This window comes from Melanotaenia boesemani, chromosome 10 (genome assembly GCF_017639745.1).
Source record: "Melanotaenia boesemani isolate fMelBoe1 chromosome 10, fMelBoe1.pri, whole genome shotgun sequence".
In the NCBI taxonomy this organism is placed as follows: Eukaryota; Metazoa; Chordata; class Actinopteri; order Atheriniformes; family Melanotaeniidae; genus Melanotaenia; species Melanotaenia boesemani.
Genome location: NC_055691.1, coordinates 6,932,598 through 6,960,254, shown reverse-complemented (window position 1 = coordinate 6,960,254; position 27,657 = coordinate 6,932,598). Strand labels below are relative to the sequence as shown.

The 27,657-nt window shown below is 39.0% G+C and overlaps 1 protein-coding gene across 1 annotated transcript in view; it reads left to right on the top strand.

Moving 5' to 3' along the window:
• Positions 1 to 27,657, top strand: part of fa2h (fatty acid 2-hydroxylase) — a 50,909-nt gene that overhangs the window by 968 nt on the left and 22,284 nt on the right. The window lies entirely within an intron of this gene.

The following is a 27,657-nucleotide window of genomic DNA, read 5'->3' as shown; positions in this document are numbered from 1 at the left end:
ACACAGGACCTGCTCAAAGGTTGTGTAATTTCTGTGTGGAGTAGGGAAAGAGCAGAGCTGGGAGAGGCTTGCAGGTGATATGACAGTCCTGTGGGGTTGGGCTGGGTGGGTGTGGATGTCCACGGTGTTAATGAATCATTCACGAGATTGTGTGTGTGTGTGTGAGGGTACGAGAGAAATGGGGACAGAGGAAGAAACTGGTTTGTCTTGTCCCAGATGAGGGGATTACAAACAAGGACAACTAATGGGAAACTGGAAACTTTCCATCACTTCTTTTGAGATGAATCCACACCCAATTTGTTTCTCTATTCCTGTGTTTCTCTGTGTGTGAGGAGAATTTGCATGAATCTCTTGCTGACTTAGTGCACATTTACATGCTTGCCCACTCAGAAGTCTGTCCTTCAGTCTTCAGTAACTGATAAGACATGGCTGTAAAAAAGGCTTTTGGCCTCTTTGTGTTTGTCACTAATAGTTAGTTAGATGGAGGATGTGTGCAGGTTTTGGACACCTTCTCACATAGTCTGTGAACAGTTTAACATATAAGTGGGTTTTCTTTCTTTGCTGTAATCAGAACAAAAAAACTAACTTGGTTGGATCATCCAACACTGAGTTCAACTGATGTTTAGGTTCAAAATGAGAGAAAAAAAAAGTTCTGGCTTGGGATAATGTTTTACCATAACCCCTTAAATTGATTTATAATAATGTAAAACAAAATAAATATAGGAAAATTCAGGTTAAAAAATAACATAGAGAAAAAGACTGGAATAAAAAAACTACAGTTAAGTTAAAATAAATGAATAACAATTGTTAAAGATAAATAAAAATACCATAAAATTTGAATATATGAATACGAGTGAACAAAAGCAAATATATAAAATAAATTTACCAAATAGAAATTTAATAAAATAGATAAAATTGCGACAAAAGGCATCAAGAGGTTAACCCCTATAGATGTGTTGAAACCCACATAAACAGCTAGTAGCTCAGTGTTCTGACATGTAAAGGTTTAAACGGGGTTTTTATTTTGGTCTTTTTCTGGAATTTTACGATGCCGGAATATTTACAATGTAAAGTTTTATTCCAACAAATCCAGTTTGCTTTGTTTTTCCTTTCCGAACTTGACACCAGCTGCTGGTAAACACACAATTAATTTGCATTTCTGATTAATTCATCTTTTTTTCTTTTGGTGTTTGGATCAGCCCTACTAATTCAGTATTTTGAAAATTTGTAACTACTCTGTTACATTAAGTACCTCATATTCCTATCATTAAATGGCACAGAAAAATCATGTCAGATCCTTGGTTAATGTTATATTAACCCTTACAAATCTAGTTGGACTGAACAATGCTACTTAACTAAAATACATCTAGCTGCCCATCATATTTACATAAACTGTAGTTCATTCAACTAAATTCCTTTTCACTAAATTAACCACTTCATGCTTGTTGTCTCAAATTTGTGGCAAACGTCTTCTGGCCTTTGTTTATTTATTTATTTTTATTAAACTGATTTATTTGATTTATCGATTTGTTTGTATTTATTTCATATTAATGATTTATTATCTATTCATTAATTATTGTAATCTTATTTAATATTTAACTGTATTTCATTACAGTTTTTTTCTTTTTGTTACTTTTTCCATATTTTCTTCCTGTATTTATATGTTTTTATATAGTAGTAAATCATTTCAGGCATTGAGGGGTTCAAGGATTTGATTTAGGTGGGAATTATTTCCAGAACTGTATTAGAGTGCACCCGGAAAGTTTTCACAGCAATATGAAAAAGTTTTTTTTTTAAAGTTTTGCAAATTTGTTAAAAATTAAACACAAAGAAATCACATGTACATACGTATTCACAGCCTTTGCTGAATACTTTATTGATGCACCTTTGGCAGCAATTACAGCCTCAAGTCTTTTTGAATATGTCGCCACCAGCTTGGCACACCTTTCTTTGGGCAGTTTCACTCATTCCTCTTTGCAGCACCTCTCAAGCTCCATCAGGCTGGATGGGAAACGTCGGTGTACAGCCATGTTCAGATCTCTCCAGAGATGTTCAATCGGATTCAGATCTGGGCTCTGGCTGGGCCACTGGGACATTCACAGAGTTGTCCTGAAGCCACTCCTTTGATATCTTGGCTGTGTGCTTAGGGTCGTTGTCTTGCTGACAAGATGAACCGTTGCCCCGGTGGAGCATGTTTTCATCCAGGATGTCTCTGTACATTGCTGCATTTATCTTTCCCTCTATCCTGACTAGTCTCACAGTTCCTGCTGCTGAAAAAAAAACAACCCCACAGCATGATGCTGCCATCACCATGCTTCACTGTAGGGTGGTATTGGCCTGGTGATGAGTGATGCCTGGTTTCCTCCAAACATGACGCCTGGCATTCACGCTAAAGAGTTCAATCTTTGTCTCATCAGACCAGAGAATTTTGTTTCTCATGGTCTGAGAGTATTTCAGGTGCATTTTGGCAAACTTCAGGCTGGCTGCCCACATGCTTTTTTTTTTTTTTTTTACTAAGGAATGGCTTCTGTCTGGCCACTCTACCATACAGACCTGATTGGTGGATTGCTGCAGAGATGGTTGTCCTTCTGGAAGGTACTCCTCTCTCCACAGAGGAATGCTGTAGCTCTGACAGAGTGACCATCGGGTTCTTGGTCACCTCCCTGACTAGGGCCCTTCTCCGCCGATCGCTCAGTTTAGGCAGCTGGCCAGCTCTAGTCCTGGTGGTTCCGAACTTCTTCCATTTATGGATGATGGAGGCCGCTGTGCTCATTGGGACCTTCAAGGCAGCAGATAGTTTTCTGTACCCTTCCCCAGATTTGTGCCTCAAGACAATCCTGTCTCGGAGGTCTACAGACAATTCCTTTGACTTCATGCTTGGTTTGTTGTCTGCCATGCACTGTCAAGTGTGGGACCTTATAGACAGGTGTGTGCCTTTCCAAATCATGTCCAATCAACTGAATTTACCGCAGGTGGACTCCAGTTAAACTGTAAGAACATCTCAAGGATGATCTGTTGAAACAGGATGCACCTGAGCTCACTTTTGAGCTTCATGGCAAATGCTTATGTACATGTGATTTCTTAGTGTTTTATTTTTTAATAAATTTGCAAAAATCTCCAAAAATAAAAAACCATTTTCACATTGTCATTATGGGGTATTGTGTTTTGTTTAAAGGACAAAAATTTATTTATGCCATTTTGGAATAAGACTGTAACATAACATAATGTGGAAAAAGTGAAGCGCTGTGAATACTTTCTGGGTGCACTGTATTTGTTCCAGTTTAGAATTTAATCCTATTAAATGTTTGCCAATGATCTAACTCATCCTGAAGTTTCCTGAAATTTTAAAGCTTTTCCTTTGGTAGAGAAATGAGAATAGTAGGAGCAGTTCAAGTCTGAAGAAAAGATCCGGATATTTGCTATTTCCCTCTGAGGATTTTCTCTCCTGGACTGACAGTTTGTCCATGCTCAACATGTGGTTGAATTTTTAGGACTAATGCTTGTTTTACTTTATCAATCAATTTCTTAAAGAATCTAATACAGAGCTGCCTCTCCCACCGCGAGCATCACACACTGTGTACAGGCCACTGATTATCAATCATAATCATCACAGCATAATTAAAGTTACTAATATTGTAGCATTCTTAATGGAAAAGCGTGATCCAGTGTGATTGATGATTTATTAACAGGAAATTAACTGGTTAACACACAACAGCTTCTGTTTCCACCACATCAGAGAAAAAAACATGGAGCTGTATCAGATCCTAGCACGGGGTGCCCATGTCCAGTCCTAAAGATCTACTATCCTGTAACTTTTAGATGCAACCCTTCCCCAACACACCTGAATCAAATGAATGGCTTGTTACCAGGGGTCTGCAGAGCTGAATGACATGTGCACGAGGGAACTGAATCATTTGATTCAGGCGTATTGGAGAAGGGTTGCATCTAAAAGTTCCAGGATAGTAGATCTCAAGGACTGAACTTGGGCACCCCTGTCCTAGCGGTCTTGGGTTGATCATATTTCTATCAGAACTTTTACCACATTCTTTCATTTCTGACCAGGGGAACATTCCTTTAGGCCAGAGCCACCTATCATCCTACACCTGTGTATGTTTTTGTTGTGGTTACCCACAATGCCCTGTGTTTTAGTCTACTTCCTGCATTTGGTTAAGAAAACTGAGAGCTACGTTTGGAGGACCAGAGTTCGTTTCATTCACACCTCCTCAAATGAACCAGGCTTTCCGAGCACCAGAAGCCACCCATAGAGGCCAAAGTACTTCTACATGCTGCCTTTAATGCAGAGGGTGGTGGTTGGATTTCATGCTCAGCCATCATGTCTACTATCTACACACCACAGACTGTCTGGGTGCTGCACTGATTTCTACATTTTGTTCTTCGATTCTGAATCGTCCATATCATGTTGCATCTAAAATATGACTCTTTCCCCACCCTTAAGGCCAATTTATGCTCTCTTTTCATGGGTAAAGAGGTACCCCCGTTTAGAACATCACCGCCCTTTTACTTTCATGCATCCCTCATGTTGGCATGGTTGTTTGTTAGAGGGCAGTGCAGAGTTGCATGTTCTCATCTCCGAATTCTGATGTCAGTTTCAGACAATAACAAACATGGTAACGGAGGAGGAAATCATGATAAAGTTCATATTCAGAAAGGATGAAGCACAGTAGACGGTGGTGGTCTGTGCAGCCATTAAATACATTGTGGCTTCTTCTTCTTTGTTCTTTTTGCTGGTCACATATCAGCTGCTCAACACTGCCCCCACAATTTCCGGTGGTACTACTCTCTTTGCTCTGTCAGGGTACAGATCTGCAAGAGCCCCCAAAACAGACCAAATCATACATGTAAATGATGCAGAAGATACTCTGGTTCGTCTTTAGTTTAGAGCATAAGTGGGCCTTTCGTGTTAATGCATAATTAGCTTTATTTAATTTAGATTTTACCCTCTCAACCTTAGGGTGGGATTTTATGATTTTGCTTCTGTGGTTGTACTGATATTGATCTGTATTTGGAACTCTACTTTGGAATTCTCTCCACAGATTTTGTAGTTTAACTTTTAATTTTTCTAAAAGCATTTTATGCAAATGCCTGTAATATGGTTTATTTTAGTGGTAAACAATAAAAATGAAAAAAAAAAAATCAATATTTGTTTGTAGGATATTTTTGTTATTAAGAATGAGGAGAACAACAACCACTAACACTAAAATGCTAGTCATTTAGGTGGTTAGGATACACACTTGACCAGCAGAAGCCCTGATATCAAGGCAGTGAGTTACCACATCACTGAACTTAAATTAAGATCTATATAGGACTACACTGCCTTTACTTGCCTATGCATATCTACAATAAATGTGTCAATAAATGTGCACTGCATCCAGTTTAAAAAATTCAAATTGAATAAATTTCCACATATAATCAAAAACATTGTTTATTGCAGTCACACTGATGGGACTGCTGATGGTGTGAACTAATAGGCGAATCTTTGTTTACATCTTTTTGCGCATGCGCGTGTGGTTGGGTGGCAAGAAGACCTGTTGAGATGGCGGAACCTGCTAGCATAAACAAGAAAGTAAGCGGGCGAAATCCAAATTATATAAGTACGCTAAGCTCCGAAGACCAGAGGAGGTTTAGAGAGAAACTAAAAATTTGTGTTGCAGACAAAATCGAACAAATACAAAGCCCATATGAAGTCTGGGATGACGAAAAATACTGGTCTGACTCACCTGCATCTTGGCCACAGATGTGCTAGGGAGATATTTATTCTTATTTAGTTGAAAGCCCTGGACCCTTCACCCACGAGAGGTTAAAAGCTTTTAAAAGCCTCGAAGCTTATAACTATTTTGTTTCAAGAAAGGTTGGGCCAATCTTTTCGGTGAAACAAAAATCAGTGGTCGTGCTCAAAGCGGAGGTCAGACCCGGCCAAGCAGTGTCACAGCGTGATTCGCATCTTCCGTGGGTGATCGCCCAAGAAAACGGTGAAATAATCACATGTCACTGCGACTGCAAAGCCGGGTAAGGCTTTATTTATCAGTGCCTTTGAATTTTTCATTTTAAATCTAATGACTGTTTTTCAATTTTATTGGTCCTGTTAACTATAATTTAAATGGCGTTTGGTCTATCGTGAAAAACGATAATAACATCTTACAAAATTTTTCTTTCAAATCCAGTCTAGGAGAAACATGCAGTCATGTAGCAGCTTTAATGTTTAAAATAGAAACAGCGGTCAGGATAGCACTCACAACAGCTGCGTGTACCAGTGAGGCTTGCAGGTATCAAAGCACGTATCATAGCACGTAACCATTTCCTTCTTTTTTCGGGGTCTTTTTTCGGTGGGAATGCGGAAAAACTTTTTGTTGGGCCCCCAACGAGCCGTACAGCCAATCACACAACACGAGTGAACCATGTAGTAGATCGCCCTCAAACTCCAAACGCAAAGAAATCCAGCTAACAGATGCAGCTTCTTGCCACCCAATACCGTGATGCAATGCGGCAAAAGGTAAACACTGACGTCACAAAAGATTCGCCTATAGACTGACGATAATGGTCTTAAAATTGCTAAATAAAAGCCCATTTCATCACGTGTCCTTAATGCTGGAAGTCATGAGACAGATTTCAGCTCACTGTCTGAGTCACCAAGACGTTAAGGCTGTTAATAAAATATCACTTTAGTAAAATTTGTCCTCCAGGTATTCTATTAGAATGGGTTATGCTAATTTTCTCCTCTCATTCTCCAATCTCTAAAGAAACATGGGCATCTGAAGCTGTGAATGATAAACCTGGTTCTTGTGTAGTTCCAATGAATAGTCTGATGACTATGTGGCACTTTCACACTGCAGGGAAATACCAGTGCAGTCACAGGATGTAACTTTGAGTCACATGGTGTGACTTTGAAGGGAGTGCAACTCTTTTTGGGTCACATCCAACAGACAGGTCACATGCAGAGGTTAAATAAAATTTTAGATATTGAAAAAAATTTGACAATTTGCAGCAGAAGTGTTGTAAAGTCATAATGCTTCTGGTTAATTACTATGTTAGAGTTTACTTATTATCAATGCATGACCTGTAGGATTCTTAGGCAGGAGTGTTAAATATTTTATAGCAAAGTTTCTGCGTCCAGGACATTAACTCTTAATTTTCTGTCATTATAATTAAGTTGATGTGAGCCGGCAGAATTATTCTGAGACGAGTAGTGGATGTATTTCCAGATTTTAAAGGGTTATCAAATGCATGCTATGCATCAGTTCTTTGGGACAATAATTTTTTTTCTTGGATTAAATAAAATGTAAATGGAATTGCAACATTGTATTTAACATCCATTAAACTATATTCTGCATTATTTGATGAAATGTGACAATCTGCATTTCTTAGAATGCAAAATCATCTTTATTTAATTTTTTCAATGTGAATATCAAAGAAACTGCATGAATGAGCTGCACTTTGCACTTTGATTTCAATTCTACATGTAAATGGTAAATGATCTGTACTTACATAGGGCTTTTACCCAAAGCGCTTCACAGGTACGTCACATTCACCCATTCACACACACATTCACACACTGATGGTGGATAAAATATAATAGAAAATAGAAAATTATTAACATATCATAGGAAAAATGCTGAATTCATGCTAAGCTTAAAATAAATAATAAATTGAGGTTATCCAGTTTACGTACCTTGGTGCCCGAGTCCGGTCCTCGAGGACTACTATCCTGCAGCTTTTAGATGCATCCCTTCTCCAACACACTTGAATCTTGTTACTTGGCCTCTGCAGAGCTGACTGACATACAGATGAGGGAATTCAGCCATTTGACTCAGGGCTGTTGGAAAGGATTGCATTTCAAAGTTGCAGAGTGGTAGATCTTGATGGCTGGACTTGGGCACTCCTGGCATAAAACACTTGTCAGGAGTTGGAAATTGATATTTATGCTTGGAAAAATTTGCTGGAATTAAAGGAATTCCCTTATAAAATCACTGTGTATTTAATGTGCTGTCGAGTAGCAACTCAAAGGAAAAACTTGATCATTTTAATCTTAACAAGTTTAATTTTAGTTATCCTTTTTCAAATCAAACCATGTGTGAGGGAGCACCATGCTTGAGTTCTTCTTTATGCTTTCATGAATGTGACTTTAATCAGGTGCTACCTTGGAACAACAAAGCAGTCTTTCCTTTGTAGTTCGATATAAATCAAGCTGTAGACGGGTGATTAAAACCAATTTACTAAGTGAATAAGGTTAAACTGCAGTCAAGCAGAGAGATGCAGTCTGCACTATAGTAAGCGTCGGGGAGACTGCTCCAGCGGCGCTCTGCAGCACAGGACGACTTGTTTAAACAGTATAAGCAAACATAAGTACAAAGCCTTTGTAGACTATATAAAAGTTGTTCAGCAATCTGTTGGAGTATGCTCAAACAGAACATGAATAAATGATTTGAGGAGATTGTGAACTATCAGGCAACTTACACTTGATATCCTTGAATGTACAACAGGAATTTGGCAATGTTTGGGTCCATTAAACAGTGTCTGAGTTTATCAGATGCCAATATTATCTGACATTGTTACTCATAAGATCTGCAGATTATTGAAGGAGGAGTCCGTTAACAATTCACCAAAAGTTGGAATTACTCAAGATGCTATTCAAAACCATCAATACACACCTTGTATATGGTCACAGCCACATATAAGCTTACACTTTCTTATTGATTAGTTAATATGCCGACATATTAACATGTTAACATATTAGATTTGCTACCTGCAGCAGCAGGATTGTAGCTTTTATTTTTTGTGTTTGGGAGGGTGAATGTACTTATGGGAGCTAGTTTACAATCAAACAGAGCTGCTATTGACACTGACAACAAATTAGAATAGTCACTTTTAGATTATGTTCCTTTTCAAGAGCCAGTGTTGAAAACTAGCCACTGGTTCAGATTGGTCTGGTTGTATGATTCAAGGGAAAATGAAAATATCACAATATTTTGATAAAATTTATTACAGTCATTCAAGAAATTGCTCTACCAAATGGTAGAGCATTGAAGGGTTAAAAGCACCACCGTTATGCTGAATTAGTGTTAAAGTTTAAAAATGTGTGACGTCTCTATATAGATGTTCACTTTAACCGCCTTATTAACCCATTAAGATAAGATGTGGCCTACATTGCTTTTTCCGTTTTAGACCCATCTTCAAATCATATACAGGACTGTCTCAGAAAATTAGAATATTGTGAAAAAGTTCTTTATTTCCTGTAATGCAATTAAAAAACATGAAATGCCATACATTCTGGATTCAGTACAAATCAACTGAGATATTGCAAGCCTTTTATTGTTTCAATATCGCTGATTATGGCCTATAGCTTAAGAAAACTCAAAAATCCCATCTCAAAATATTAGAATATTTCCTCAGACCAAGTAAACAAAAAAAAATTATAACAGCAAAACAAAATCAAACACTTGAAAATGTCCATTAATGCACTCAGTACTTGGTTGGGAATCCTTTTGCATGGATTACTGCATCAATGCGGCGTGGCATGGAGGCAATCAGCCTGTGGCATTGCTGAGGTGTTATGGATGCCCAGGATGCTTCAATAGCGGCCTTTAGCTCATTTGCATTGTTGGGTCTGGTGTCTTTCATCTCCTTCTTCACAATACCCCACATATTCTCTATGGGGTTCAGGTCAGGGGAATTGGCAGGCCAATCGAGGACAGTAATGCCATGGTCAGTACACCAGTTACTGGTGGTTTTGGCACTGTGGGCAGGTGCCAGATCATGCTGGAAAATGAAATCATCATCTCCATAGAGCTTTTCAGCAGACGGAAGCATGTAGTGCTCTAAAATCTCTTGGTACACAGCTGCATTTACTCTGGACTTGATGAAACACAGTGGACCAACACCAGCAGCTGACATGGCTCCCCAAACCATCGCTGACTGTGGGAACTTCACACTGGATTTCAAGCAACCTGGATTTTGCGCCTCTCCAGCCTTTCTCCAGACTCTGGTGCCTTCACTCCCAAATGAAATACAAAACTTGCTTTCGTCTGAAAAGAGGACTTTGGACCACTCTGCAACTGTCCAGTGCTTCTTTTCCATAGCCCAGGTCAGACGCTTCTTCCGCTGTCTTGAGTTCAGAAGTGGCTTGACCATGGGAATACGGCTATTGTACCCCAGTTCCCTGACACGTCTGTGAACAGTGGCTTTTGATACCTGGACTCCAGCTTCAGTCCACTGTCTTTGAAGCTCCCCCAAATTCTGGAAGCGGCTCTTCTTCACAATGCTGTTAAGGCTGCGGTCATCTCTCTTGGTTGTGCAGCGTTTCCTGCCACATTTCCCCCTTCCAACAGCCTTTTTGTGAATGTGCTTTGAAACTGCACTCTGTGAACAGCCTGCTCTTTGAGAAATTTCTTTTTGTGTCTTACCCTCCTGATGGAGAGTGTCAATGATGGTCCTCTGGACAGCAGTCAGATCAGCAGTCTTCCCCATACTTGTGATTTAGTTTACTGACCCAAGCTGAGTGTTTTTCAAGGCTCAGGAAACCCTTGCAGGTGTTTCGAGTTAATTAGACGATTCAAGTGATTAGTTGAATAGCCTACTAGTATACTTTTTCACGATATTCTAATATTTTGAGATAGGATATTTGGGTTTTCTTAAGCTGTAGGCCATAATCAGTGATATTGAAACAATAAAAGGCTTGCAATATTTCAGTTGATTTGTAATGAATCCAGAATGTATGACATTTCATGTTTTTTAATTGCATTACAGGAAATAAAGAACTTTTTCACAATATTCTAATTTTCTGAGACAGTCCTGTAAACTAAAAGATGGAAGTTCTTCTTAGATCTTTTTGTTGGCATTAATAGATTCTATAGAGTCTGCAAATCAGAGATTTTAGCAGACAACTCTCAATATGCTCAGCTGTGAGTAGAATTCTGTGTTTAAGTGAACTTCTTATCCCCTTGATCGGTGTGACGTTTAAAGGTGCACCTTTGTTTGCTTGGCACTCCAGCCCCTTTTTGTCTTGAGAGAATTGGGTTGACTCTGCCTGGTGACCTCTGAAGGGACATAGAAACGGCCTGCTCAGAAATCCATGACACATTCCCGTCATTTTTGTTCCACTTGGCCTGTTTGTGCAATTTTTTCCTTCTATAAGTCGTAGACTTAAAATGTAAATGGATTCAGCTGAGTCAGCTGTATATTACTGCCTGATGTATGGGATAATGTGGCAGCATGGTCATGAACTTCAGAAGATAGTAGACCTATTGTTAAATGAGTAGAATCACAAAGAATGAGTTTGTCCATGAATGAATGAATGAATGAATGAACAATAGAAATAGTATGGAGATACTCAGCAGAATTTGAAGATTTGGAGGAAAGTTCCTAAAGATTAGGAAAGACCAAAAGTTTAAGAGGAAAACTTTCTAATTGTTCAGATGTACTAAAATACAACCCAGATTTGAGTTTGAGAGTCAGTGTTGATCATTGTTTCGGGAGGAATGCTGGAGGGTGCCTGGGTCAGGCTGGTAGAGCACAGGAATGCAGACCTTGATCAGCATGGATCTTTCTCTCCTCAATGATGTGATTGTCTTCTGTCAGAGGGCACGGGGAGGGCAAAGAGAAAGGAATTACTAAAATGTGAACATTTCAATTGAATATTAACACCCGATAACTGTCAATAAAATGTAATTTTTTGTTGAGGTCTTTATCCTGACAGGTAGTTACAGACTTACACAAGCTAATAAATGAGTCACAGCAAAGCAAAGATTGTCCCAGTATCTACAGCCTAACTCTTTTCATGCCTCTCCAGCTCCTGCGTCATCGGCTGTTCCCTACAAGCCATTCAGGTGAACTGACTCTTTTACAAGTTTATCGCCATGGTGATGCATTATTCAGCATGTTGTTTACTTATGCTGCTATAGAGACACTGCAATTAGGGCTCAGGTGCAGGCCTCATGTGACTCCCCTCATTGCCACGGTAACCCCTGGGAAGACAGAGGGCAAGGTGCAAGGATTAGATGGATGGTGGAAGGGAAAGAGAGCTGATTTAAAGGCAAAAGGTTTAACAGGAAGGATGTTACTCTTTCCTCCCGTTGCTCAAAGTGAGCCAGATTTGGAGGTGGTTGATTATTGAATTTATATAACCCTTAAAACTCCAACCAATCTTTGCTAATTTTGGTCCACCTGTTTTTGTTTTTAATGTAAAAGTACATGTGTAAACACAGCTCTTTAAATCACAGTCAACATCCAGACATGATGTTTCCAGGACAGCCTCAGTTGTCAGATTATAAGGCTAAAATGATGTAAAATGAATATATCAATAGAGCTAGTAACAAAGGTCAACCAAAAAAAACAAACAAAACAGGTTTTACTACTAACAAAACTTTGTAGAAATCTCACACAGATCAACAGTGACCCTGCCTTTTTCATCTACATATAACTCTCTCAAGTCTTGGCTTTCAGGAAATAAAAAATATTGGCATGGAAACAAACAACAGAAAGTATTTCCATTTTTACACATTTTCCTCCCAGCTTTTCCAATCCAATTCCAACTCAGCATATTTTTGGCTCCATCAGAACTTGGTTTTATTCCAGCCATAGAGGACTATTTTGTTCTTTTCACATCAACATAAAACTTTCTGTTTTGAAGCGATAGAAGCATGGAGGCACCAAGTTTTAAGGGTTTCTATAATTTTTAACTGTTTTATGGCACAAATAAAGAGGGGAATTAACATATAACTATAATTAAATGTTAAAAAAATATGTTTTATTTTCTTTCTGTGATCTCTTTTGTATTCCTTTATCTATGTCCATCTTATTGGTTTCACATTATTTAAGTGTCCTTAAAGGTAGACCTTTGTGGGACTGTGTGTGTACAGTACTTTGGATGCCACAGGTTGGCTCATAGCACACACACACACATACACTTGAAGGTGTGTTGTTGCAGAAAAGCAAACTGTTGGCAGGTGTTAAAGAAACTTCCAGACACACCCAGAGAAGGGAGGAGGATGAAACAAAAAGCAGACTGAAGGAGTTCAGAGCATTACAGTGCTTGTGATTGTGTTATTAAAAAAGATATTTGCGGCACAAACCGACCGCTCAGATAGTTTTTTTAAGATATTTAGATCATCTTTTATATTTGGGAAAGAAAACACTTTAACGGCTGGCTGAAAAGATACAGCTGACTGTCGAGCACAACATCAATAAATATGAGTAGCGGTGAAACCAGCTCCCGCCTTTTGCTCTTCACCGGCTCGGCATGCTGCTGCACACACTCTCTCTCCATATTATATTTATATTAAATTATATATTTTATTATATCATATTCGGTCAGAGTTGCATATGGAGATTGTGTCAGTTCTGGTAAATCTAAGTGCTTTAATCCACATGCAGTCATAGAAATCAGCTTGTGAGTCCTTCACTCCCCTTCTCATTTAAAAATGTATTAAAATATAAATAAATAAAATATACTAAATTTATTATACTTTTTGAGCATTATTGCAATTATTTTAAATTATTATGAGTTTTTTTTCTTTGATGTGGTCTTATTTTTATACACATACTGTGGAATGTGTCAAAGCATGTGTACAGTTTTTAAGTTCAATATGAGCCTCCTGGTGCAGCTCAAACACTCGGGGGAGGTTGATTGAGGCTGACGTCTCGCTCTCTTGTTTGTCAGGTAGTTTATTCTCAACTCGAAGCTTCACCAGATACAGATGCAGCTTTTTAACCTTTTTATATCCACGTAGCATTGGGTTTCTTAATAGTTTTTTTAGGTGTTTCTTTCAGCATATTGACCATTGTCCCCTGTATACAATTTTCACCATTTTGTTTAAATACTTCAAAATCTTCTTAAAAATTATGACTTAATTTTACCCGAATATGATTCACAATATTATCCTTATGATATAGGAAATTATAATTTTGGATATTTAAAGATAAAATGTCATGTTTATGTTTTTGAGATGTTAAAAGTCTTTAGTAATAATAATAAGAAAATTAGGCTACTTAGGAGTTACTCATTAACTAAGTTAACTTGAACTAAGTTCCTCATTTGTTTTAGGGATACTTCTCTAAATTTGATCTTCCTCATTGTGTTTAATGATGTTGGTAATAGAAAACAGACATGCTGTTTTCTGGCTCTCAGGGTAATTTAATTTCTAACATTTCTAGAATTTGAGTTTCTGAGCTTGCTGGTTTTGGACTTCTGAATTCTAATATGTGTCTTTGTCCCTTTATATTGGTTGTACCAGTGACTGATAATAGTGGCTTTACATTCAACTCTGATTGTTAAGAAGTTTACTTTATGGTGGATTCTGCTGTAGGTGAGTTTTCATTCAATAAGAAACTAAAAATACTCACTTAGCATAACAGTGTGTTTATAAGCCACTTAGCGCACCAGTTACCCTGCATATGGTAATATAACACTTTGTGCTGAAGTGGACTGCTACATAGAGCCTCTGATTCTTGCAGATGCATGCACACACATACCCACGCACACACACACACACACACACACACACACACACACACACACACACACACACACACACACACACACACACACACACACACACACACACACACACACACACAAACAGAAGGGAGAAAGGTGGAGAAATAGCCAGGCTGGAATCTTGAATTCTGGTCCTTCAGGTTTGACTAGTTGTTTTAGTTATGCAGATGAGCTTGGGTCACCACCCTCAGCCTCACTCACCCTGTCCACCCTCATTTCTTTGGTTGTATCATTCCCCTTAAATAACCCACACATGAGCTGAATGTAGTCTCCAATGTTTCAAATGAATTTGAAAATGAAACCTAGTCACACATATGCGGGATCTCAGTGTTAGCCTCTGTCATCTACACATTTAACATAGTATTTACATTTTTGTAAAGAAAGTGTTGACAGAGTGGTTTACACAGGGACTTTGCAAGATTGAGGGTCACATTTGTCAGGCTGCTAAAAATATTATTACTGAGCCACATGGTCAGTATTTAAGTTTCTTTGGAAAGCTTGAAAATGTTTTAAGCTTTAAGCTAAAAAAAAAATAGAGCATTGCTAAAGATGGCTTAGTTTGTCTTCATGATCTGTCCGCCTCAAACAACCACTCTCACCTCAGAAATGTGTAGACATTTGATGAGGTTCTGCTCCAAAATGACTTCTCAGCTAATATCACGTTTACAGCTACACTGTGGCAGGAGAAGAGTGAAAAGATCGCTATCACTTGTTGCTAAGAAACCACTATTTTAACTTGGAAGTTATGATGAAGCATCTTTCTGTCCGGATGAGAAATGGCTCGGTTACTGTTGATCTGTGTGTTATTTCTACAAAGTACTACTAGTATTAATTTTTATCCCTTTTGATTTGTTGTTTTTTTAGCCTTTATGATGCTATATTTATTGATACATTCAATTTACATCATTTTAGGTGAGTTTCTATATGCATTTTACATAAAAAAAAACAAAAAACAAAAATAGGAAGACCAAAAATAGCAACAAATGGCTGTTGATGTTAAAAAATACTATGACATTTGTGGAGAAAAAAAACCAAAAAACAAACAAAAAACAAAAAACAAACAAACAAAAAAACAAAAAAACAAAAATAGGAAATGAATAATTTGAATGGGTTGTATTAAATAAGTTCATGCTTCTTCCCACTCTTTTTTTAGACAGGATGGGATTGTAATGTTTTCTATTTTGAGTTGTAATATCATTTTTGCTCATGTAAATGTTCAGTCATGTTCGAAGTTAACATTCAAAAGAAAATGAAATTTCAGAACATGCAACAGTTTTACAATGAAAAACAAGACTGTGCTGCTCTCAAATGTGCAAAAGGTATTTTCATTTTTATTATTTTATTATTTATTTGCTTCATTTTATTACACCTGACAACCAGTGTTATATTCTATAAACCTGACGGTTAGTCATCTTTAAAAACAGTAAAAGGGAGGCGCTCTTCCAATAATAGCACATGATTTTTATCAGACCCTGTCAGAAGGAAACCTGCCAGAAAAATGATCTCACAAATCTTGTATGAATCCAGCTTTATTTTCCAATAATATGTAATATATAATCCACAGATGTCACACAAGCACACAGCTTGTTTTGTTGCAGATTTATTAGTCTGGTAGTGGCTAATATTGTAATTATGGTCCTGTGTTAGACTCCTGTTATAAGACAGGTGGACATCACAGTGGGGACAAGGGGGGAGTCCAGGGTCCCTCTTTCAAGAGTAAAAAGTTGTCTCCAAGCATTTCATTTTAAACTGTTTAACTGAATAAATCCTAATTATTAATATGCATTGAAATGAATATTTCTTCTTACATATTCTAAACAAAACTTAAGGAGTGTTTAAAATTTGGATCCCCGTCTTTCTAAATCCACAATGCTTTGGTTCCTCTGTATTGCTTTCTTGCTGCATTCGATGCACCTCCAAAATAGGACATAATTAATTAATATTTCATCATTTCCTACATATAAATAGGGAAAAATAACATGGCTTCTTCAGGTTTGCATTGTTATTGACAACATAGCCCAAAAGTAGTTCATAAAATTTTTTTTTTAGATTTTTATTATTTAATCTTATTAACCAGAAAATGAAGGGAAAAGAGAGAGAAGACAGGAAGCAGCTCAGGTCAGCAAGAAACATTTTACAATAATTTACAGTCTGTACAAATAATGTAAATTATTAAAAAAACATTAGGTATCATATAAAGACTCTATAAAGCATCAAAAACTTAAACTGAAAACCATGAAAACAGTCCTTGGGCCCGATCGGTTGATCGTAATACCTGCAACCGGAGATGTTTGCCTTTTTACTTTCAGCATGTTTTCACATTTGCATGAAATATATGACTGAGCCTGACTGAGGAAATCATCTAAATACATCTTACATGTACATGGTAAGCTGCGGTTTTTTATGTCGGGAAAACCCTAACTGACTCAGAAATTGTACTTCTACTTCATTAATGTCATGTTCATTAATATTTTTTATCAGCTTTGTGATATTGTGAAATCTCCTGTTATAAAGACAAGAAAGCTGGGAACAGCCCTTGGCTTCTCCTCAGTGTGTTCCCACACCCCAGCCAAGGAAACAGGGTTAGTCCACATTTATTCTAATCCTACTGTGCTAATTCTCGAGCGGTGAGGTGTGTCAGACGTTGGATAATTGCTGTTGTGTATTAAGACAATCAATTAGTGCATGTATCATAGCACCTGTGGCTAAAACCAGGCAGAGAAGTGTGTGTACGAATGTGTCTGATACTGTGTGTGAATGTGTGTGAGTATTCAGCCTTCACACCCTAAGATCCTCCTGCCAATGCTGATGTCATTGTTATCATATCTGATGGGCAGAGGCTGAGGAATGAATTAGTGTTATGTCATTATAAAGGTTTGGATCCCTCATGAAGTTCTTCAGAACCAGTAATGGACACGTGGAGGTCTGATTGTGTCTCCTCCTGTCATGAAGCTAAACAGCTGTAAATGTCAAGTACCTGATCGGTTAAGGTGTTATTTTTCTAACTAATCCATTTTCCTTGAGATGATCTGTAAAACTGTGCCATGTGTGTGTGTGTGTGTGCGTGTGTGTGTGAGCAACTTTTTTTTGAGGTTATGGCCTTTTCAGTGTTATCGAACTCACCACAGCTTTGCTGAACTTCAACCCCGTTCTTTCCACATGCATCCTATTCTAGATAACTGCTGCTACACACCCTGACATGAACAAACACACACAATTTTAACATCAGCGTGCAGCTCAAATCCAGATTTGCCACTTTTGTTAGTTGTTTAGTATGATTCAGGATCATGAGTAGGATGCATGAGTAAGGTGATAAGTCATTATAGCCTCACATGTTGTAGTAATGAGAATAATTAAATACTTTCTCCGCTTTTTGACTGTAGAATGTGCTTCAGAAAGTGAAGACATGTAAATAGCTATGTTAATGTTAATGTTAATGTTAATGTTGGCTGGGCTCTTGTGTAGGTCAGATTTTTCATTGTCAGTCTTGTCTGGTTTTATTTCTTCTTGTAAAACACTATCTAGCAGCGCTATATACTGTACTAGGCAAACATCTGATTCCTTTCATATATTCTTAGGAAAAGAATAAGTAGGAAAATAAGTAGTCGTAGTGATTTTCTTTCTTTCTTTCTTTCTTTCTTTCTTTCTTTCTTTCTTTCTTTCTTTCTTTCTTTCTTTCTTTCTTTCTTTCTTTCTTTCTTTCTTTGTTTCTTTCTTTTTTGTTTCTTTCTTTCTTTCTTTCTTTATTTTTGTACAATTCTGACAAACTTGAAAAAGCCATATTTGACCTGAGCAACTTTATCTGTCAGCCTTCTTAAATAAACTTTCCTATAACTTCTCTAAATAGTCTTCAGGAATAGTTCTCCAGGCTTCTTAAAGGACTTTCCAAAGCTCTTCTTTGAATGTTGGCTGCCTTTTGTTACATTCTCTGTCCAGGTGATCCCACGCTGCATCAGTACTGTTGAGGTCTGGACTCTGGGAAGGAATCATCCCTCCATCAGACCTGTTGCCACCCATTTTCAGTCCAGTTCTTGTGTCATGTGGCACACCTGAGCCTTTTCTCACCACTTCCCTTCCTTAAGAATAGCTTCTTGACATCCACCCTTGCATGGAGACCATTTCTAAGGCTTCATCCAACAGTAGATGGATCGGCTGACGGTCCAGATGTATCTCTCAGTCCTGGTTCAGGTCTGTGCTGCATTTGGCCCTATGTTTTTTAAAGAATCACTTTTAGTTCCTTATCATCTGCTAATGATATTTTTTTCTAAGGCCTTACACTTCTCTTGTCCTCCATGTGTCCATTTTTCTCAAATATTTTAAGGATCCACTGCACATCATGCTGAGATATGCCAAGTTTTCAGCTAATACAGTAGCTCTTTGGGAGCCATCTTGTTGCTGCAAAAATACTGTTTTCTGTCTGTTAAGCTATCTTTGGTGCTTTTCATAGATGCAAAAAGGAAATGGGGTTAACGAGAGCCAGGCTAGTTTACTCAAGTTACTTCAACATTTTTATATAATACACAATATAATATAATGGTGTTTCTGCATTTTTATAATAATAATAATAATAATAATAATAATAATAATAATAATAATAATAATAAACATTTTACAATTCTTTAGTTTATTAGTAATTATTTTAAAATTATCTTACAATTTATTTTTTCCAGATTTTGTTGGTGTTGTGTTTTTTTTTTTTCTTGTTTTGTTTTATTTTACATTTCTACTCTGTTAGTATTACATGCCATTTTGTATGAAGAGTGAGTAAAAGTTTGAAAACTGATTTAAAATCTGACTTATTGACTCATCTGGTTAAAGTTAGAATTCTAGATATATCTACATAACAAAAGCACTAAAATCACTGTTTTCGCGTCTTTAAGCTTGAACGGTAGCTTTGTAATGTCAGAGGAAGGGCTGCATTTACAGATCTGTCCCTGACCTTCTAATTTCATATTTTTCTGTGACATGTTCTGCTCTGACATGAAACTAGAGCAGCAAAAAAGCAACTTGGATCAAGTGAAACTGAAGGCAACTTTGAGTGCCACAACTTCAGATAACATCACCTCAAATCATGCTGTGGCAGTAAAAAATTAGAAATATCTGCTTTACCAGACCAATAGTTGGGGATGTTGAGGTTTGAGTGTTGCCAGTGTCATTCTTACAAAACCATCTTATCTTTATAGACGTAATATACAACCTGATTCTAACTCAGGATGATTGACTGACCAATCTTGTCCACTTTGTAACTAGGCAAGGCAAGGTGGCAAGGTAGACTTAACTAACTAGAGTAACTAGAGACTTGAAGGTTTATAAAGGTTTATGTAGCATCACCAAGGTCAACTTACATGTGCTGCTTTTGTCCTGCATTTTTAACTAACTGGAATCAACTTCTTGATCACCTGAAATGCAGGTTTGACACACAGTGGGCAACAACTAGTGCATTAATCCTAAATATTTGAGTTGGAGACTTTCAAGGTGACAGATGATGCTTGGGTTTAAGGAAATATTACAAGACTTTGCTGTGTGTGCCTGTGAGACCCTTTTAATCAGAAAATTTCAGCTCCACAAACCAACTGCAATCAGATCTGCTTACTCATCACTGTACCTAAAGGCAGTAACAAGCCAACCTTTGCCCGAACACTCAGTCCTTCCACCTTTAGTTACCACATTCTCCCTATCACCAGTTGTAAAATGCTCAGTAATAAAATTTAATGAGGAAAACTCAAAGAGAAAAGAAAATGATCACATTTTGGGTTGTGGGGTATGTCGCACCATTCAATAAAATTTACTTCACCTTCTTCAGAAGGTTGGCTTGTCGTTGGGGTGTTATTTCCCTTTTCACACATGCATTGTTTTCTGTTGAATCTTGTGGCAGCTGAAGATGTCATTTCCATGTCTGAATGAGTGTGCTGGTGCTTTTTTACACCATTTTTTGACAGAGGTCTTACTTGGTCAGACCTAGTATTATCTAAGTGTAATTTTAAACAAAGCATAAATCTAGACTAGCTATACATCTAAAGGGAGGATATTTTCAACTTCCATTTACTTCCACCCTATGAAAACTCACCTATAAAACTCCCTTGATTTACTGTCCAAATAGCTTTGCATGCTACGTTAAAGTCTCTGTCAGGGCATGACTGACTGAAGCTACCAGTAGCTGACAGCCTTTGCTCATAGAGCTGTTTGTATTACATCTCTCGTGACTAAACTGGATTTTCGACTTTTATTATAGCCACAAACTGGACCTGCTGGACCAGATATTGGAGCAGTCTACGGCAGCCTCTCTATCTACAGAGTATCTGACATCAGCCTGAAGTTTTAACACCTGCTAATTATTTGAGAGGGTGAAGGAAGTGAGCTTGTTACGGCCTTATGCTGAATTTGTCCTCATGTAGCAGAAATGAAAGCTTTGTATTTCTAGATTCAGTTGTGGTTTTACTTTTGAGAAGAATCCAAAAACACTCACTGGACACTTATATTAGGAACTTCAAATTGAGCATGAGAATTTAAGGATTTAAGGGACAAACTGCTGTTCTACTGTAATTTTCACATGCAACCATCTCAAGGGTTTACAGAGAATAGGTTGAAAAAGAGAAAATATCCAATGAGCAGCAGTCGTCTGGACCAAAATGTCTTGTTGATGTCAGAGGAGAATGGCAGAGAGATGATAGATAGGCAACAGGAAGTCAAATAACTACTGGTTCCAACCTAGATATGCAGAATATCATCTCTGGACATGGCGGCATGGTTGCTGGTTCGAGCCTCGGCTGGTTGGAGGTTTGAACAGTGGCCTTTCTGTGTGGAGTTTGCATGTTCTCCCCCTGTATGCCTGGGTTCTCTCCAGGTACTCCGGCTTCCTCCTACTGTCCAAAGACATGCATGTCAGGTTAATTGGTGATTCTAAATTCTCCCTAGGAGTGAATGTGAATGTGAGTGATTGTTTGCCTCTCTGGTGACCTGTCCAGGGTGTATCCTGCCTCCCACCTGCTAAAATACTGGGATAGGCTCCAGCTTCCCTGCAACTCCTCATGGACAAAGTGGTGTAGAGGAAGTATAGATAATGGATGAATGGATGGCATCTCTGAACACATGTCCAACCTTGAAGCAGATGGGCTACAACAGCAGAAGACCACACTTGGTGCCACTCAACTAAGAACAGGAAACTGAGGCTATAATTCACAAAGACTCACCAAAACTGGACAAGAGAAGATGGAGAAACGTTGCCTGGTCTGATAAGTCTCCACATTCAGATCAGATTTTTTTTAAAATCTTTATTCAGCAGAATCCAATACAGAAATGCAAGAAGACAAGAGATGAAGGTGTACCAGAACAAAAAGTAAACAAGGTAAGACTGGAAAGGTGTTTGACAGCAAGTTTAAGTAGTGTAGGGTCAGAATTAGGTGGAAACAACGTACAAGCTTGGATCTATTCTGCCTTGTATCAACGCTTCATGCACCTTAATGCTAATAGTGTGCAGGGATATTTTCTTTGCAGGCTTAAGGCTCCTTCAAGCTCAAATTATCTCCATCTGCTTTCTTGAACCTGACAATGAGTTAATTGTACTCCAACGGCCTCCACAGTCATCAGATCTCAGTCCAGTAGAACAGCTTTGGGATGTGGTGGAACGGGAGATTCTCATCATGGATGCAGCCGACAAACCTGCAGCAACTGTGTGATGCTGTCATGTTAATATGGAGCAAAACCTCTGACGATTGTTTTCAAAATCTTGTTGAATCAATGACACCAAGAATTAAGGCAGTTCTGAAGGTACAATGGGGTCCATGTTACATCCTCTTCATCTCTCCCTCAAATATTTTAATGACTGAATAAATCCTTTTTTCTTCTCCTCTTCTTCTCTCTGTATTACTTTGGGATCATAAACAGATAAAGTTAGAATCAATCTGTACTCAGCTGAATCAAAACCCGTCCACTGCTGTAACATCCTTTTTTTTTTTTTTTTGTAGAACAGTGTATCCTTCACTGCTCTCAAAATCAATCCAGTTTGCCCTCATTACATGCATTTTTAACCCCACCCTCTGCTGTCCCAGTGGAGGATGACTACAGTTTCTGTGTTGTGATGGTACCAGGCCACATCGCCACCCCACTCCAATGATCTCCTTTGTTGTTTGTCTCTTATTCTTTTATACTTTTGCTTCCTCCTCGTCAGACAGAGCGTGTCTTATGTTTTACACTTCAACCTCTGAACTAAGATGATTCAGTCAGCCTGCCTGTTTGTTAACCATGCAGTGCTTAACCTTTTGCTCTTTTTGTAGAGGTTTGTTGTGGAAATTTCATATTATTCCCTTTATTATATTGTGTCTACTGATCACTCTCAGGGTAAACAGGTTGTTTAGGTTCTTGGTAATTAAGTTTAATACTGAGTAGCTTGTTGCTATCATGCATTCTTTAGAACAGTTCACTCTGACCTGTGTGACTTATCTGATACCAGCCAGGCGCCTCAGGATGACCCAGCCGGGTATCCTGCCTTAATGTCACTGGGGTTGTTTATGTGCTCAATAAACTGAAAAAGCTCATTAGGTTTGCTGAAGTGTCTAATCCTGTGTGAGGAACAGACAATCTCTTTGTTTGTATTTCATGATGTTCTGTGACATGAGCATTCTGCTTAAAAGATGCTGCATGTGTGTTTCTTATCAGATTCTGTTCAGATCTCTGTGCTGTCAGACCTCTGAGCAGTCTCTCAGGAATTTCAATTCTATTCTTTCTATTTTTCCTATTCTGTTCTATTCTTTGTATTTTAATTCTGTGTTCAATAAACTTGTAATCACTTTTCACTTCAGAACCAGACTCCTCAATCCTTGACAGAGTAAGTTTTTGCCTCAACAGGTTTATGATAATAACCCTAAAATTACATCCAGTTTATGGAAAAAAAGAAGAAAAAATATTGTGCAATAAGTTTAGCTTATTAACTGCTTTTGATCTATTTTATTAGCTAAAACAATTTGAAGGTTTTGACATTGTCCCTTAGGTGTCATTCTTGATTTAACTGATGTGGTGGGGGTGGGGTGACAGTAATGTCAACATCATTGGCAAACCACCCCTTGTCTCAGGTCTGGCCTGAGGAGTGTGTACAGGCACACCTAGGCCATTATCATAAAGAAATTTTGACATGTCATGCATCCTGTTTACTTAATAACTTGAGGAATAACCTGCAGCTTTCTGGCTTTGTAATGTAAAACATTCTTCAGAGCAGGTGACTGAAACTCACCTGAAATGTTTGAAAGACTAGATGGAAAAATGTCTGCAAGATGGTGAGCTGGAGTGATGCAACAGAGGAAAGGGGCGGAGTTGAGATTTGTCAACTTATTTGACATCAGTATAGTATGGCAGCCCTTACCTGTGCCCTGGATCAGTGGGCAGAGTGGTTGTCTTGTAGCCTGAGGGTTGCTGGTTCGATCCTCGGCCTGTTGAGCTCATGTCGAGGTGTCCCTGAACCACAAAGTTCTCCTGACCGGCCGTGGTTGAGCGCCATGCATGGCATCTTCTGCCATCAGTGTGTGAATGTGTGTGAATGGATGAATAGGATGTACACTGTAAAGTGCTTTGGGTAAAAGTGCTATATAAACACAGACCATTTACCATTTTTACCTGAGTTATGGCTTTAGTTAGCATAGCAATAAGAAGATACACTTGGTCTGTGGTCATATTTTGCTTGACAGATTTGCTCTACCAAGGGAGACATGTTATATACATTTATATATATATGATATTTTTATTATTTTTATTGTAATCTTATTTTCTTTAGTCTTATATGTCAGTGCCGAACCTGACAGGGAGATAGAGGAAGAGAGAGAGAAAAAAAAGGGAGAAAAGGACAGGATTAAAATGTGGAAATAACAGTTGTCTATGCTGCCCAGAACATATCACAAAAAAAAAAAACAACAACAATATAAACTACCACAGTACTACATGATGCCAAAAGAAAAATAGGATGATGATGATATAAAAAATTACAATAGTCATCAAACGTACCTGCAGACAAACGTACCAACACACAAACATCAGCTACATCTAGTGAGAAGCGGATGGAGAGACGAGCACGTTTGTGAGCATGCACGTGTTAACATGCATGTGTGGCCATGCAACAAGGAGGAAATGTGTACCCGCAAGGGGGCCGCGATCACGCCGCACCACGAAGCATCAGCGGGGGACGGGGGGAGCCCGAGGCCCCAAAGGCCAAGCAGGTCCACAGAGTACCAAGCCCGGGACAGCCAAAGCAGACAGAGCAGCGGCCCACCCGGACCAGAGCAGAGGGGCCCCCAGACCGGAACCCCCGGCGCGACGGGGCAGGGTCACCGGGCAGCCCAGGGCGATGGCGAGCAGGCCCACCGGGCGCCGGGCGCTGCTGTGCGGGCCGCACGGAGGGCAGGCGCCCCACAGGCCCAAGGGCTACCCATTCCCCCCTGCAGAGCCCCACCCAGGGACCCGACGGGGCCCGACCGCCCCAGGCAAAACCACCGTGGGCCACGCCAACCCAACACCAAGGCTAGGCACCCCAGGAGCCCCAGGCTGGAAGGAGCCATGAGATGGTGGTGGGTCCCACTGCTGCCAGGCAGCAGGACCCCCTCAGGACTCCCTCAGTGTGTGTGAGAGTGTGTGTTATGTGTGTAGTGCAGTACTGTTAAATGTGGTAGTGTCTAACATGTAAATAAAATCGGGGGGAGAGAGGTCACAAAGGGAGGGGATGGAGGAAGGGCCACCTCGGTGGCTTCTGTCCGCCCACCCACAGCCCATGTGCCCATCCCCCCGAGGCCCTAAATGTACATTGATGTCTAGGTTGTGATTAAAATCTAGTAGGGTGGGCAGTCGCAGGGGTCCACCGGGGGATCCCGCAATGGGGACCCCTCAGCCAAACCCACCGCCTCCACCTGCCCCACAGTGCCCTATGTGTAGTGTGTATGATGTGGGGTGGCGGGGGAGGAGAGGGGCTCGGGGAGGGGCACAACTGGGAGCGAGATCCCCGTCCCAGGCAGCCAACTCCTCAGTTGGCCGCTGTAGGCGCCCCCGCCTCCCCAAGACCACCCGAGGGAAGAGGGGCAAAGGCCCGGCCCAGCCAAGAGCCCAACGCATGAGCGCCCCGGACGCCCACCCACCCCCGGCAGCCCACGCCACCACACCAGGGGACCAGAGAGCCCCAGGTTGCACACACGTATCCTGGTCGGGTCCAAGGCACACCGCCCCCACCCTCCCCGAAGGAGCCCCCGGCGGGAGGGGAGAGAGCGAGAAGGAGAGCAGACTCCACCCCCATGAGCCCTAATTCCCCCCACTGCCCACCAGGACCCCCGCCGCTACATATTTAACATATAAATAAATAATAGTTTTATATACATCCTACCAGTAAAACATATCCACCTGTGACTTTTTTGTGTGAAGCGATATCTTTTCAATACTGTTGTTGTTGATAGTTTCAGCAAAGAGGAACCTAATCACTTTTCTTGTGACTTCACTTCCTGTTAAGCTATAATGAGTTTCTTTTAGGATTTGCTTCCACATAAGGTGGTAATTATTCCTCTTGAACATATTTAACACATTCAATATATTCTATATTCGAGGAAGTCTTTTACCAGTCTTAATCCCCTCAAAAATGAATCTCTGTTGAGTTGAAGTGCGCAGTATCTTCAGTGTGTTTTTATGGTTTTGTAAATTATTGTTGCCAAAGTATTGATACAGCTCAACCATAAAATACTGTTTCACTGTTTAGAGTTGAAACTATTTCGAAATGATCTTACCTGGTTTCTGTTTTAATAGTTTGATAAAATCAGCAGCGTGTTGGTTTTAGTTTCTCTTGTCTCAGTATGTAAAAAATGTTGACAAAGACACTTTACAACTTGTCACCTTTAACAGAAAAATCACCCTAAACACAATATATGACTCAGTCTTTAACAGTGATATGCAATGATCACACTGATAGCTTGGACTGTGCTACATGCATAAATAAATGTGCTGTCAAAAATGCTGGAAAATCAACAAATACCTCCACTATTCACGGACGCATGCTTAGACATTTTCAAGTAATTAGTTATGAACATACAGTATGAGTTCAAATGAACATGTGTTTGCCTACAAATCACTGAATAACTATAATTATTATCTATGGTTACTATACAGAGAATATGAAGTAGTCAATCAATCAATCAATCAATCAATCAATCAATCAATCAATCAATCAATCAATCAATCAGTCAATCAATCAATCAATCAGTCAATCAATCAATCAATCAATCAATCAGTCAGTCAATCAGTCAGTCAGTCAGTCAGTCAGTCAGTCAGTCAGTCAGTCAGTCAATCAATTAATCAATCAGTCACATATTATTTATAAAACATTTTTTTAAAGTAGCACAAAGTTTTTTACATAATAAAAACAACTATGTTTTATTATGTTTTATTAATATTATTAAGAATCTTGCCATGAGGATGGCAATCCCCATGACAACAACCGTGCAGATCAACCAGGAAATAAGAACAAATAGGAGTTATAAGCATGTAGGCATAGATACAGGAACTAATAAAAATGATGTGCTTAGGTAAAACAAAACCATAAAAACAGAATTTAACAAGGTACAAAAATAAATAAGTACATGACTAAATAACTAAATAAAACGGACTAAACAAAATATAAAAACAGTTCAGTTAAAAGCTAAGCTACAAAGTTAGATTTTGAGCCTCTTTTTAAAAGTCTCTGCAGCTGAGGTTCTCTGGTTGTTCCACAGACGAGGGCCATGGTAATTTTTGAAGTAATGAGGCCTCGCTGTAAGTTTCAGTTCTACCTTTGGGAACAACTAAAAGGCCGGTACCAGAGGACCTCAGGGTCCATGAGGGTTCATAATTTAAAAGAGGTCAGATAAATTAAAAGGCCCAAGACCATTTAGGCTATTAATAACCACCAAAAGAGCCTTAAAATTAATCCTGAAATGCACAGGGAGCCAATTCAGCAATTTTGAAACTGGTGTAATATATTCCTGCCCACTGGTCCTCATCAGGAGCAAATGCTCCTGAATTCTGGACTTTTTGTAGGTACAAAAAATAGACTTTTTGGGAAAGCCAGAGTTTACAATAGTTATTCTACTACAAAAAAAAAAAAACATACAAAAGCACCTCTGTCCTTTCAAGACAGAGAAATGGTTGGACTC